Here is a 15,058-nt window from a genome sequence, read left to right as displayed (position 1 = left end):
ATAAGCTTTCAGTCAAGAGGACAAGATGTTGGAAACCTGAAATAAAAATAGAAAGTTCTGCTAATGCAAGGTAGATCAGGCAGCATGAAAACAGGAAGAAAGAGTTCAGAGGAGATCCTTCAGTAGATCCATTATGGAGGAGCCCACCCAAAATCTGTGTCTATCTATTGAGATACTGGCCAGAATTTTCCATGCCCACTGGCGTCTGGCATGTTCGGCAGTGTGAGTGGACAATATGGCTAAAAGGCCTAAAATCAGTTTCACGGTGTCGTGAAACCAGTTTGCAATTGTCCACTCAGCATGTCAATAGCAGGCTGTGCTTCCCGCCATTTGACGTCAGGAACCTCATCGTAATACATCTTCATATCATGAAAAGGCCCCGCCGACATGTTTCACAACAGCATATATAAAGTGTGCCGTTGGTAGGCTGCACTTCTTTCGGGACTTAAAGGTTTGTTTGCCTACCTTGCTTCGGTCAGCACTCGCAGTCATCAGCGCCAGGCTTCACAGACAGCACCACATCACTTTCGGGGGCTCACAGGTAGGTCTCTATCTATCACATCAGTCATATGTGGGTGGCTTTTCAATGGCTGGAGGGCAAGGTCTTCTTTGGGGAAGGGAGAGAAGTGGCCCCAGGCAAGGGAAGAGGCTGCAGGACGAGAGCTGTACTAGGGAAGGAGGGTATCCCACGGTAAGTGTGGGTGCACATGTTGATCTGTGCAAATGGCCTCAGGATGGTGAGGGCTGAGGAGGCAGTCTCCAGGGGAGATGAGGCCAGATGGATATGTGAGGCTGTGTGTGTGAGAATGGTTGGGGATGTCCCTTGAACTGGCAGTGAGTGAGATGCCACTGAATGTGTGATGGGCTTGGGTGTGTGAGTTTAGAGTGATGAGATGGTTGCCTTAGCCCAGCTGCACAGATGAGATCATTCATCCTCTATCAGCATTGGATGGTCAACCTCTTCTGAATAGCATTGGCACTGATCACCACTGCCATTGCCTCCCAAGCCAGAGTGGTAATGTAGCTGCCCCTCCTGTGGCCAGAATGGGAGTAGATGACATCACAGCAGGTCTCCACAGTATCCAAAAGGTGCTGGAGGGCTGCAGTCTTCTTGCCTTTTGGGTCCATGTCTTCTTTGTAACAGTCCTGAGCTGAAAGCACTGAGCGTGGCTGTACTTCAAATGTGAAGAAGCAGCAAGGCGATGGTGTGGCAGGTGAATTGAAGCCTGCCATGGAAATGGCGTGTATCCTGGGAATGCATAATTAATACGGCGGGTTTGGGATGGTACGGTGTGAAAAGCCACCATTGCAGCTGGCGGGTAAAATGTCATTTTTCCCGCCTGCTAGTGCACTTAGTGCAAATCTGGGATGATTCCGTCCACTGACTGAGCATATGTTCCCAGCATTTTCTTTTCCTACTGCATCATTTTTATCTTTCTTGAGACACTTTAATCACAATAGTGAATCAGATTTTCTGAATAAGATGTGAACAGTCATTGCAATTATACATGACAGGATGACACCATGGTGGTGTGGGGAGGAATAATTTATTTGGGAGACGGTTGCTGTGTGCAAGTAGAGTAAAGGCTGGTCTAAATATGCAGTTCTCGGACTGGATTTAACACCACCACCCACTCCCAGCTGGGGTGTTTGGAGGCAGGGGGGCACAAAATATGTTGGGTGGTCACCCCACCATCTTCCTGCTCACCCTGACCCGGTCTCCATATTATGGGGGAGGAGGAGAAGAGTATGGGTAAGGCACCTGCTGGACCGTCTGCCCTCAGGCCTATTGAATCTCTTAAGTGGCCATTTATTGGATGCTTCAGGGCCTAAGTCAGCTTTCGCTGCCATAATATGCTGGCTGGCAGAAGGTAGACAAGAGTGGGCAGGCCATATTTTCACCAAACTTGGTGAAAGGGCTGGAAGGAAGAGTGTTACCACATTTGGGGAGCATCAAGGGGCACCCACCCCCGCCCCAGTAAGATAGTACCCCCAATTTATGCCTCCCTGTCTGACCTCCAAAACCCGCCACCCAACCTCCTCCCCCACCCCCCGCACCCTACCCCCACCCCGGCTCCGGCTCCCAGATCCTCCCCATCCAAACCCCCAGACCTACCTCCCTCCGCTGGCCATGTCCTCTTCATCACGGGGCCTCCTTGCAGTCTCAGGAGCCCCCACTGTTCAGTTCTGGCACTGCTGGGACTGCAAAGAGCTGTCGACCAATCAGACTGGCCAGCAGCTCTCGAGGGCGGGCGTTCCTTTAACTGAGGGGTGGAAGTCCAACCTTCAGCTTGTTAAGGCTGCTCTCAGCGTGATATCGCTGCAGGGTCCAATCGACTTTTCTTCCGGGGACAAGCAGTGCAGACTGTGCCCCCACCCTCCACACCGATCCTGTAAAATTCAGCCCCTGAGTTGCTCTTCCTCCATTTAGTTATGAGGCTGAGAGCAAAGAGGGATTTTGTGCGCTTTTTAGAATCACCACCAGCTATCTGATTTGCATATCTCTACTTGGTTGAATTAGAATCTCTTTAAACTAAAACCTGGCCTGCAGTGGCCATTCAGTTGTAACTATGGGAATTATGACTTTGCAGCTTCTGAGTGGTAGGAAGATTGCTCATGTAATTTAATACAAATATATCGGAATAGATGAAAAATCTAAGCAAATAAACTGAAATTTGATCTGTAAGAATAGAAGAACATAATTTCTTTACATTCCAGAAGTTAATAGCATGTTAATCAGATTCATTTACATGGTTAATGAATAGATTTGAAGTTGCAGAGAAACGGATGGGTGTTACTCCATTCATTTGGTTCTTTTTTTTCTCTAGAACTGACATACTATCTTAAAATATTTATATAAGATCAAATCCCTTCTGCTTTGGTTCATGTACAAGAATTTTCATTGATAGGCAGATGATGACAAGTGCAGAAAGGCATTCAAATACATCAAATCAGTATAGTGGTCCAAGCATAGCAGAGCAAAAAAGGCCCATTTGGTTCATTCAGTTTGTTGTTTCTATGCCTGGTGGTATTGTACGGAAGGAATAAAATGAGCGGAACTATTTGACATGGGAGTCTTAAGCAACTCACTTTTACTTTGCAAAGGGCAGTTTATCATTGATAAAACAAGAAGTAAATGCAATATGTGTGAAAAAGGGAAGTCAGGGAGACACAAGGGAAAGGGAAGGGTCTTATGCAGAGAAGGAGCAAGGGCAGGAGAATTGCAATGTCAAGGAATTAAGAAACTGGTGAGATGTGCAAAGGACAAATGAGGGATCTATACAGAAAAAAAAAATTAAGGGCAATAACAACCTTTTTAAAGTATATCAGGAGTAAAAGAAGGGTACAGTGGGATATTGGCTTATTTAAGAGTGTCTGGGGGCAGTGCGAAAATTGAGAACAATACTCTGGACTGACTAATTTAGTATTTTGTCACTATTTTTACCATTGAAGGAGGGAGGTGTGGGTGTGTTAAAAAAGAAATATAAGGGAAAGAGCAAATTACAAATCCTTAATGTCACAAGAGAAGGTGAGGTAGAAATTAAGAAGCTGAAGGTGATCAAGGTCTCAGACTTGGACAATCTCTGCCCATTGGTACAGATAGATATAGGTGAAGAGATGGCAGATCTCTGTACCAATAATTGCCTTGGTGGAATTGTGCAATGTTCCAAAGGATTGGAAAGCAGCAAATGAGACCTCAGGCAGAATTTTCCAGTGCCCCCTGCGGCGGGTTAAGTGGCAGGTGGGGAAACAATGTGGCTGGAGCTGAGAAATTGGTTTCCGCGGGCGCAAACTGACGGCGGAATGTTTGCTCCCGCCCGTCATGGCAGGTCACCATTCCCACCAGAGACCGGTGTGAAGTCGTTTTGCAACCCGTCAATGGGATGCAAATGAAGGCCTGACTGAAATCGCTCCCCCCACCCTTCCAATTGTCCGTGCCACCAGCAGGATATCACACCGGTCTAGGACACGTCCAGACCACATGGCATGACTTACCTGCAAGAAGGCCTGGTGCACCTCGCGGAGTGTGGAAGATGGAGGCCTCCAGCAACTGGACCCGAGAACACCACATGAAGCAGTGGGTGGGTGGAGCATCTATGACGTGGACCTTCTAATTTCAGGATCTTCGAGGAGGTGGACCTTCTCATTCTCCTTCAACAGTGGGTAAGTTGATGTCTGGGTGCCCTTTAAATATGGCGCCCAGATATGTTGGTAGGGCACACGCCATCCAGTCCACCCAGTCATGCAAAATGTTGGGAAACCCCTGACTGCATAATTAATTAGGCCAGCATTGCGCGATCCAGTGCGAATTCTTACCGGCCTCCACGACGGGAAACACTCCCCATTCCTGCCCCCACCGCGGGTCTTAGTCCCAGATTGGAAAATTTCATCCCTCATCTTCAAAAGGGCCAAGAGTAGACCACATTGGCCTCTCTCTTACTTTTATATATTTAAAGACATTCTTACTGTCCATTTTTATATTACTTGCTAATTTATTCTCAAAGTTTATTTTCTCCCTCTATATTATTTTTTTGGTCATCCTTTGTTGGTTTTTAAAACTTTCTCAATCCTCTGGCTTATCTCTAATCTTTGCCACACTGTATGTTTTCTCTTTCAATTTGATACTATCCTTAGCTTCCTTGGTTAACTGTGGTTGGCTTATCCGCTTCCTAAAATCCTTCTTCCTCACTGGGGAGGAAAGACTGTGAGGAAAGACACTGAAATGAAAACAGAAAATGCTGGAAAAGCTCCGAAGGTCTGACAGCATCTGTGGAGAGGGAAACAGAGTTAATGTTTCAAGTCTTCTTCAGAGACATTCTTCAGAGGTCATACAGGCTCAAAATGTTAACTCTGTTTCCCTCTCCACAGAAGCTGTCAGATCTGCTGAGTTTTTCCAGCATTTTCTTTTGTTATTTCAGATTTTCAGCATCTGCAGTATTTTGCTTTTATCTTAGGAAAGACTCTGACCCTGGAACACTACTGTTTGAAGAGGAGGAGGTTAAGGGGGTCTTGATAGAAGTCTTTTGAGATTTTTATGGGTACAGAGAAATTGGATAAAGAAAAGTTCTTTCTTGAGCACAGATTTGAGGATAAAGGGAATATGGTGTAACATTAGGGATATGAAAACAAAGAAGGGAAATTTACGCAATATTTCTGAAGGAGGAAGGTTCTAGAATTAAGGACCCTGATTACCAGGTTCCTGATTAAGTAGGGGTGGTAAAACAGAAATCTGTAGCTGTTGAGGCCTGGAGAAAAACATTCTTTGCAAAAAGATAGAGAGGACTGCTAATTCCAGAATCACAGCCAGGAAATTGGTTAGGGAGATAGACTAGATGGACCACTTGTCTTCCCTTGCCCAAAATATTATCGTAACTAAGTGTGTTATTATCATTTGCTACTTATTTGGTCAACTGCTAGCTCTTTTGAGTAATTAGATTCTTAAAGCAAATTGTAAAACAGAGGTCCAATTATTTAGCCTTAGAAAAAACAATTATTCCCCAGCCCCAGTAATACTCATTTATAATTACATCACACATTGTGTAGGCGATTTGTGATTCATTTTGATATCTACTGCTAATGTTTATGAGCTAGAGAAATATGCAAAGAACTTAACATACAGACATTTTTATTTTAGTTTTAATTATTGGACTTGGTACTGCTGTTTAAAATATGTCAAAAGTGTGTATAGTTGAGCAGGGAGTGAAATTTTCAATATGAGACTATAAACTGACTAGTTTATCACCATAGATATTAATATGCAATATAAAACATTGATTGTCCTGTTGGCTGAAAAAGCTGGATATTAATGAATGCTTAGCATGAGCTCACGTTCTGAGCAAGAACTAAACTCCTTAGCAGATAAATAACGATTTGAATACTAATAGTCTCAATAAATGCTTCAGCATATTTTATTCTGGAATACAAGACTGAAGCTTATTGGAGCAGCTCCTGATTTTTAGCACTTCTCTATCCTGAAATAAAGCAGGCTGAAATATTTATTCTGACTTTTTGCTATTCTTTGGGACTCCTTCTATAATTCTCTTCACCTCTGCCCCTCTTTCACTCCCTTTAAAAACCTCCTCAAAATACTTCTACTTGATCTGACCCTTGGTCACCTCTCCCAATCTTATCCTTCCTGACTCTATTTCTGTTTTCATTGCACCCTTTTGTGAAGCACCCTGGGCCACATTTTTAATGCTGGAGGTGCCAAATAAAAGCAAATTGTTGCAGTATTATCACTGCTTTTACTTTGTATCTGTTCTCGCTAAAGCAAGGGAACAGCCTGTCTTTCCTCCACTGTTTTGCTGAAGAAACTGCTCTTGGCTAGGACAGCATTAAAGACAGTATTAAAATAGGGACAAGCTTGAAGTCATACAAAGGGTTATTCTAATCTATTCTAAGCTGACAATACAGTGCAGTATTGAGGGAACACTGCATTGTCGGAAGTTTCATCCTTCAAATGAGACGCACTCCTGTATACTTCAGAGGCTTGGATAACCTGCAGCAGGCACCTCAAAGCACTAAAGAAATACCACCAGAGGTGCCTTCGCATGACTCTTCAAATCTGATGGCAAGAAAGGTGGTCGAACAGCAGTGTCCTCTCTCAAGCCAACTTGCCAGCAGAGGTACTAATCACTTAAAACCAGCTCTGCTTGGTGAGCATGTAGTTCATATGCCTGACACCAGACTCCCAAAGCAACTGTTCTACTTGGATCGCAATGGTGGCAGGACACTCGCAAAGGTACAGCAGAAACACTTTAGGAATATCCTAAAAGCATCCCTGAAGAGGTCAAATATCCCTGCTGGCTCCTGGGAGTCCCTGTTGACCAACCAAAATGGAGAAAGTTCATCTGGGAGTATACACATTGAGAGACGTTGTTGGGAATATACAGAGGCAAAGTCCATGCATTGGAGGGAGCACAAACCTTCAAACAACCCATCTACCCAACTCTTCAAGCACCACCTGCTCCGCATGTGGCACAGTCTGCAGATCGTGCATTGGACTTATCATCCATCTCAGAACCCGTCGAACCTGAGTAGAAGCAAAGCATTCTCATTCCTGAGGGACTGCCAAAGAAAAGCCTAGGCCCCATCTGCCCTCTCAGGTAGACATAAAAAGCCCCATAACACTAGCTGAAGGAGAGTAAGGGAGTTCTGCTGGGGTCTTGGCCAATATTTATCCCTTAACCAACTCTGAAAACAGATAACATGGTGATTTATTTCATTATTTGTGGTAACTTGCTGTGCATAAATTGACTGCTTTGTTTCCTACGTTACAACAGTGTCTAGATTTCACTGAGCTTGTGAAAGGCACTATGTAAATGCAAATGTTTCTTTTCTTGTTCTTAAATGTTACATAGGTAAACAGTCATTCTGAATGTAGCCCAAACATGTATGACCACATTACATGATACTGTTTGAAGAAAAGCTGGGATCTTTACACTCATCTATTGCACTGGAACAGCCAAACAGTCTCAGATTAATAAAAACAAAAAAACTGCGGATGCTGGAAATCCAAAACAAAAACAGAATTACCTGGAAAAACTCAGCAGGTCTGGCAGCATCGGCGGAGAAGAAAAGAGTTGATGTTTCGAGTCCTCATGACCCTTCGACAGAACTTGAGTCGAAGGGTCATGAGGATTCGAAACGTCAACTCTTTTCTTCTCCGCCGATGCTGCCAGACCTGCTGAGTTTTTCCAGGTAATTCTATTTTAGTCTCAGATTAATGTTGTGTTTGAAGAACAATGCCTTTGACAGTGCTGCACTCCCTCAGTGTAGCACTCAACAGTTAGCTTGGATTAGGTGCTAATAAGGACATGGACTAGGGCTTCAGAGAAAAGATTGTTAGCAACTGAGCCAAGGTGACCACCTGGGTCACTGAAGGGAATAATCAGCTTGGATTTAATCACTTGATCACCATGTAGTGATAACTGGTAAAAAGTGTACACGTGGGACATTGAATGACATGAGCATTGGGCTCAGTTGTCAGACCCTGCACAGTAGAATAACTTCTTGATGCTCACTGTCGAGACTCACCCATGAAGAATGGTCAGTTGAGCAAAGTCTTGGAGAGCCACTAATACCTGTGGAACAGTAAGCAACAAGGTCTTCAGCTTTGGGAAGAAAAATGAATTTGGCAGCATTTTTGAATATCCTTGTAACACGATGCCACCAATGACAGATATTTAAAGAATGTTCACTGTGCTGCTGTTTATATTTCCTCCAGACTTGCCTGTAACTATCAAAAGGACAATATGGATCATAAACCACATGCTTATTGAAAGTCCATATACAATCACACTCATCGTCTACAAGAATGTTGGTATTATAAAAAAAAGGATGAACAGAATTCATCATTAAATTCAAAAATGGGCTAAATTGTCGTGAAGTTTCCAAGTAATTGTTTGCTGTACAAATAGGGGTCACCATGAAATGGTGTAATATAGGTGCGTACATGAAAATGATGGTGAAGCAGAAATCATGATCTACTGCCATGTTTTGCTGAACATTATACCCACTTAATCATGCATCATTCTCATTAGAAGCACACCAGATTGATTACAGTAGTTCAAATACTATTTGTTCCTTAGTAATCATACAAACTTTCTATTAAGCCATAAATGTCAAGCAGTCTCTTTAATTTGAACAAACATCAGCCAAGCTGAAGAGATGGTTATTTTGCATGTTATCTTAAAGGATGTTTTTGTCATGAATGTGAATCCTTTTCTTAGTTTTCTGATTTTAACTGTTTTTTCATTTTAACCTTGCACATCTATCCACTTACATGACTAAGCAGTCTGCACAATTTATCACTTTATTCCTTGCGGCTATAAACATTGACCCAGAGTTTGCGGTCAGCGATGAAGAGAGGGTGCCTCTAACAATCTCTCTGGCAAGAATTTCACCTCCATCTTCATGCAGTGACACTGCACCTGATTACAGCGTTCTTTACTAGGGATACCCAACCTGGGGCTGGAGAGATAGCATCAGGCTGTCCAAGCAGCCAAATACATTAAACGATTTTCACAGAAGCCCAACCAGGAAAGAAGCAGCAGCGAAATAAAACACTTCTAAAAATACTTACGTAATGCAGATTAAAGGTTGGGGGCACACACATGGTTTGAAGGTAGAATCTAAATAATTCTGAAAAAAAGCTTATTTGAAAATTTAATTTGTTTTAAAAAATCTACTGGTTAATCACTTAGCAACACTCCACAAATTTAAAGTTTTTTTGGGGGGACAATTCTGAAGTTCATTAAATTTTATTAATCACATTATTGTTAAAAATCCAGTTACCCCTTATTAACAAAACAAGTTTGTAATAGTAATGTGAGAGCAGGATTGTTGAAATTCTTGCTTCTTTCAAAGATTGTCAGCCATGGGCTGTGGAGCGTGGGGCAGGGTGAGGAGAGTGGGTGGTTATACAGGGCAGCCTGTTGTGGAACACTGAGTGACAGACCACAACTTCAACATTTCCGTACTAATCTGACATTCTAAAATTGTAGTCAGGTTCAGAGGGACGGCGATGCTGACAGGTCTTCATCAAAGCCTTCCTCCCCTAACCTGGCCAAATCCTGCCCATCGTGCTTCCAGTTTTCCACTAATGTTCCATTGCTTTACAGTCAGCGACAAGCTCACCAACATTTATTTTTCGAATTGGTGAGCTGAACAATGGTGTTCTTTGACAGTATTAGAGAAAGGCAATGCAAATGAACCAATTGCATTCTAAAAAACTGGTGTATAATGTGAAGTTATATTTGCGATTGTGCTGGATCTCTGTTTTTGGAAGTTTTACTTCCAATATTATTCCAAACCCCTTGTTGCTTTCCTTGTTTATGTCCAATAAGTTAGCACAGAAAATAAATTAAATTTGGGATCTTACTGACCTATATAGTTCTGTAGCACATTGCACTTAAACCCTGAGCCATCAAAAGAGGGTGGAATGGAAGCTTAATAATGCTCAGATGATACATGGCAGTTTAAAATTTATTTTATTCAGCAATAGCACTTTAACCTTCAGTGTAGTGTGCATTTCTTATTTTGTTATAGCATTCTATAGATTATTTTAGGTCACTAAGACAGATATGAATGACATTGAATGTTAAGCAAAAATATAACTTTATATTGAAGTTAGACTTTACAAATATAGATAGTATAAGGGCATGGTATTAAGAGATGTATTTTTTAATCCTTGGTTCACCTTTTTATGATGGGGGTTCAAATAATATACAACAAAATACATTTCTATAGCGATCATTTCAAACAAGAAGAGATCTCAAAAAGTGTTTCTTGGATATAAGCAAGAGGAAAAAGGGAACACCAAGTGTTAAGCTGGGAGTTGAAGGCAAGGTGGAAAAGAAAGGTTTCTAAAGCTTTTTGAAAGCAGGGAGAAAGATGGCATGGCAGAGTGAAGTATGGAGGCAGTTCAGAGCAAAAGGGGTTTTGTTGCCGAACAGGAGGCTGATTGGAGGAGAAGAGGACACCAAGAGGACTTGGTATCGGGGAGCAATGGGTATTTGTGGGCTGGCCGTGTGGCACTTGGTCTTGGAAGGTTTGATAATTATTATCAGAATAATGGTCAGTCAAGGCAAAGAAGACATTTTGTAATAACTTTACTGCTTTAGCATTAATATTGCAAGGATAGATAGCTCAAGATCACACGTGAGGTATCCATTGTGGGAAATGTGCTTGCAATGACCTTAATGAAACAATGCGATGGCATTACTATTTGTTACTGTCATGGTTAAGCTCTGTAGGAAGCATTGTGGTGAGTGTATAGAAGCTCTGTGTTCTTATCTTTTGTTGTGGACTTAATTTTCCAAGCAGGTTTCTCATTAGAAACATCAAACTTTATTTACAGGCTGCAGTAGCAGTTACATGCTTCCATCAAGCCCCACAACTAGAAGAAGAACTCCCACTCTAAGGTTCCCCTTGTTTACAGCTGATTTGTTCACACTGTCACATGATACTATACAACACAATTAGTCTTAAAGCTACAAGCACTACATCGCTTAGAGCTACAATTACTACATCTTTTGAATTTAGTACCAGGCTCATCAATCTGCTGTTTTAATGCATTGATTCAACTTGGAGATGTTTTTCATTATGTGACCATGATACAATGAATTCTCAGCGTTTACCTTCAAGACATCCATCATATCCAGATTCCAAATCAAGTGGATTTAAGGAGAAAGAAATAGTGGTGATATTTCAGTTCGATGACTTTTCATCAGAAGTGAAATGTTAGCTACTGTTTCTCCCTCCACAGATGCTGTCTGACCTGTTGGATGCTTCCTGCACTTTCTGTTTTAGATTTCTAGCCCCCATAATATATTGCTTCTGTTTTAATATACATTGAAGCTTTGGTTACTGAAAGAAGTATAATCCTTGTATTTCACTGTGTTCTAATAGTTATGGGAGAAGATGATAGCTGAATTTTGGGCTCAGCTTTAGTTGTACATTGAGGGATTGCTGTGCCAACCTATTGATGTGATTTTGCCAGCTGATATATGTGCCCTTCTGCAGAATCATAAAATAATACATAGTCCAAACCTGGGACGATTTCACGCTAAGTACGGTAGTGGGCAGGAAAAAAGACCCTTTACCTGCTGGCTGCAATGGTGGGTTTTTGTGCCGTATCGTCCCAAACCCAGTGTGTCCCGCCTCAATAATGCATTCCCAAGAAACATGCCGGATCTCTGGGGTGGCCTCAGATTCACCAGCCCCACTGTCACCTCAGGCCTCTAGCAATCCAGGTGCCCCTGCACAGAGCTAGCACTGCCTCAGGGATCAGAAGCTGCTAAAAGGTCGTGGCTGCCAAAAGGAGGACACGTGCTGCACCCAAATTTAGCAATGCCTCCCTCCGACACCCGCCAAGGTCATCACAGGCAGAGCGTAGCGGTCGGCAGGCTGCCTCCACCTCTGCTGTGTATGTCAGGGGAGGGAACATCAAAGCCAAGCGGCAGGATTAGGAAGGTTAAGAAGAAGTGGTTGCACAGCCTGGGCACGGGTGTTAATCACTTGTTCTTAATGCTCCCTATTGTAAATAAACTCCCAAGAATGTCTCCCTGCTAATATCTCCTTGCCTATGGCTCCTTGCTATGATGAGCAGTATTCATGTTGCTCAGATGTGAAACCTTGGTTCCTGCACAAGATAAAGGCAGGTGACTCAGTCCAGGGCCTCTTCCCTATGCTTTGTGTAACCTTCAGACCAAAGCGACGGTCCAGCTTAACACTCATTGGACACATTAGTGATGCCTGCACCTCGCCGGTGGTGGTCATTGCTGCCAGAATGTTGTGGGCAGGTGTCACAGCGTTCTATCATTCTCTCTGTGTGCTCTCAGCATCTTTTGAGGTCAGGCTGGCCCCCATCTCTTCAGCATCTGTGACTGGTGACAGTGTGCTCCTGAAGCTGACAAAGGATCAGGTGCATTTAAAGTTTCACAGCTGTGTCTCCATGATATGTTCCTAATAACAGAGCGCAAGCAAGCTGCCATGAGCCAGGTGGAAGTCAGACATTCACAGAGGCTATGTGAAGATCTGTGGAGTGCCCTCACTGCATGTCGTCATCATCCTCCTGGAATCTAGGGCTTCTGCTGCATTTCCATGACATGAGCCTGAGCGCTGAGGGTATGTGCCTTCCATCAGCCACATAGGAGTCAAACGCTCACAGGTGCAAGGTGAGGATGTCAGGAATGTCCTCACTGCATCTCATCATCATTCTCCATGAATCTTGCAGCTAGGAGAGCCTCCTGAGTATTCCTGCTTCGTCTGGCCAATATGAAGGCCTCATCGCCAGCATCCTCGCCTTCAAGGACCTCAACACTGTCATCTTCTTCAATGTCCTCCCATTGGAGATGTGCAGCTTTTCCATCTCCTCCTCAGCCAAGCCCACCCTGCCCCCCATTGCAGCACCAGGTTGTGGAACGCACAGCAAGCTATTGGATGATGCCTCCGGGAACTGTATTGCAGTGCTCCATGGGCGCTGTCGAGACACCGGAACCTCATTTTCAAAATGCCTATCACTTTCTCCACCAAAGTCCAGCATAAGCCTTGTTATACCATCACTCTGCTGCAGTCTGAGGCTGCCTCATGGGTGTCATCAGCCACGCCCCCTGTGGGTAGCCCTCCTCCCTGAGGAGCCTCACTGGATCCTAGAAGAGGGATCTGAGACCTGCTAAGGATGTAGGAGTCCTGCACACTCCCTGGGAATTGGGGACAGACTTGTAGGATGCGTTTGTGGTCCTCGCACACCAGCTGGACATTCAGCAAGTGGAATCCCTTGCAGTTGATGTAGTTGACTGCTTGTTGCCATGGAAATCTAAGTGCCATATGAGTGCAGTCAATGGCACCCTGTACCTGTGGAAAACCTGAGATCTGTGCAAATCCCAGCACGCTTGCTTCCTTGCTCTCCCAGTCCCGGGTGAAATGCTCAAAATTCTGTGCCTTCGTGAACATGGCTTCCATGACCTTCTGGATACACCTATGCATGGAGGCTTGTGAGATCCTACACAGGTCACCTGTGGAGCCCTGGAAGGAGCCACTGGCATAGAAATTGAGCTCTGCAGTCAATTTCATGGCCACCAGCAGTGGATGCCCTCCATGTCCCCGTGGCACCAAATCCTGCAGGCGGTGACACCTGTGACCGATCAGTTCCCTAGACATGCATAGTCTTCGGCGACACTAGTTCTCAGTCATCTGCAGGAATGACAGGCAGCATCTGGGTCTAGTGAAGTGCCTACAAGCGATGGCTCACTGTGGATCTTCAGCAACATGTGCAGCAGGCCTTGCCGCCCCTTCACCTTGCGGGAAGTTCTCCTCCCTTTGCTGAGCCAGATGCCTCCATTGCTCTCTTCTTCTTCTCTGGTCTCTGTAAGCTATGACGTATTACCAGGCTCCATGACCCTGATATTATCCTCCTGCTGGATGAAAGAAAGAGACACGTGGGTTAGTATGGGTGGCCTAAGAACCTCTCTTGTTTAAGTCTGAAGGCCCCTTCATGATTCCAGGAGGACAGTGCTAGCCACCACTTTTGAATGGCCAATGTGTAGTCCGCTTTATGGCTCTCCGAACCCCACCCACGCCTGCTCCACTCTACTTGACCAATTGTTGGCAGCTTCAGCCACAGGGCTGCCTGTGGTGCTCTCAGCCAAGGCACAGGCATTCTCCAAACCCGCACTGAAAGGCTGCCCTGTTAGCTTGAACCATGATGGATACTGGTCCAAACCTTAGTAAAGACTTTGCAAGGGGCTGTGAACAACTCCACCAGTGACTGTGCCATGGTTGCCTTTCACAAGGGGATTCTACAATTTTTCCCAGTTCGTCAGTTGCTGTGCTGCCCCCTAAAATGCACATTAATTTGCAGCCTGTGTCCAGAGGGAGAGAAAGGTTTTGGAGCATCTGGTGGCACTTTCATGCTTTTGCATTGCTTGAGTGGGCAGAAAAGCTTCAAAGGCCCGACTCCAAGCATGTCAATGGAGCTGCAGCTGAACAGTCTTAGCTGCAGAAGAATATTCACTTTTGGCAAGCTTTTCCAAGTGTGTGGCTGTTTCCTTCACCCCATCCATCTGCCACCGCCCCGTCATGGTGTAAAATCAATTTTTGACCCTTCACACCATATTGTTCCCCCCACCCCACCCTGCCCACCATGATGCCTGACACCAACGGGCCGGAAAATAGAGTGCAATGTGCTGGCTAAGAAACTCAGATTGCAACTGGGGAGAAATTTAGTGGAAAGCGCCAGAGGAGGCAGGCTGAGAGAATCGTGCAGGAGGCCGTGAGTCTGACTCCCACCAGCGGGACAACTGCCCAGCATTTGGTGATGGACAGAAAGGGGAAACCTGCACACTACCAGTGGAAAGGCAATTCGGCTCATCAATGAGCCACCAAAAACCAACTATCTCTGAGCCCACCTGGATTTAATTGTGGCTCAGGGGATAACATGAGGCTTGCAAGGGTCTCCATTGCCTCTAGTAAAGCACCCAGCAAGCCCTGTGGCCAACTGTTGGGGAGGGGTTAGACCCTCATTTCCAAGCACTCAGTGCCTGATTGAGAGACC

The 15,058-nt window shown here is 44.5% G+C and overlaps 1 protein-coding gene across 1 annotated transcript in view; it reads left to right on the top strand.

The window, feature by feature from the left end:
• LOC121280817 (probable voltage-dependent N-type calcium channel subunit alpha-1B) overlaps positions 1–15,058 on the top strand; it is a 226,806-nt gene that overhangs the window by 97,936 nt on the left and 113,812 nt on the right. The window lies entirely within an intron of this gene.

Source organism: Carcharodon carcharias, chromosome 8 (genome assembly GCF_017639515.1).
Source record: "Carcharodon carcharias isolate sCarCar2 chromosome 8, sCarCar2.pri, whole genome shotgun sequence".
Lineage (NCBI taxonomy): Eukaryota > Metazoa > Chordata > Chondrichthyes > Lamniformes > Lamnidae > Carcharodon > Carcharodon carcharias.
This window is presented reverse-complemented; position numbering and strand designations above follow the sequence as displayed.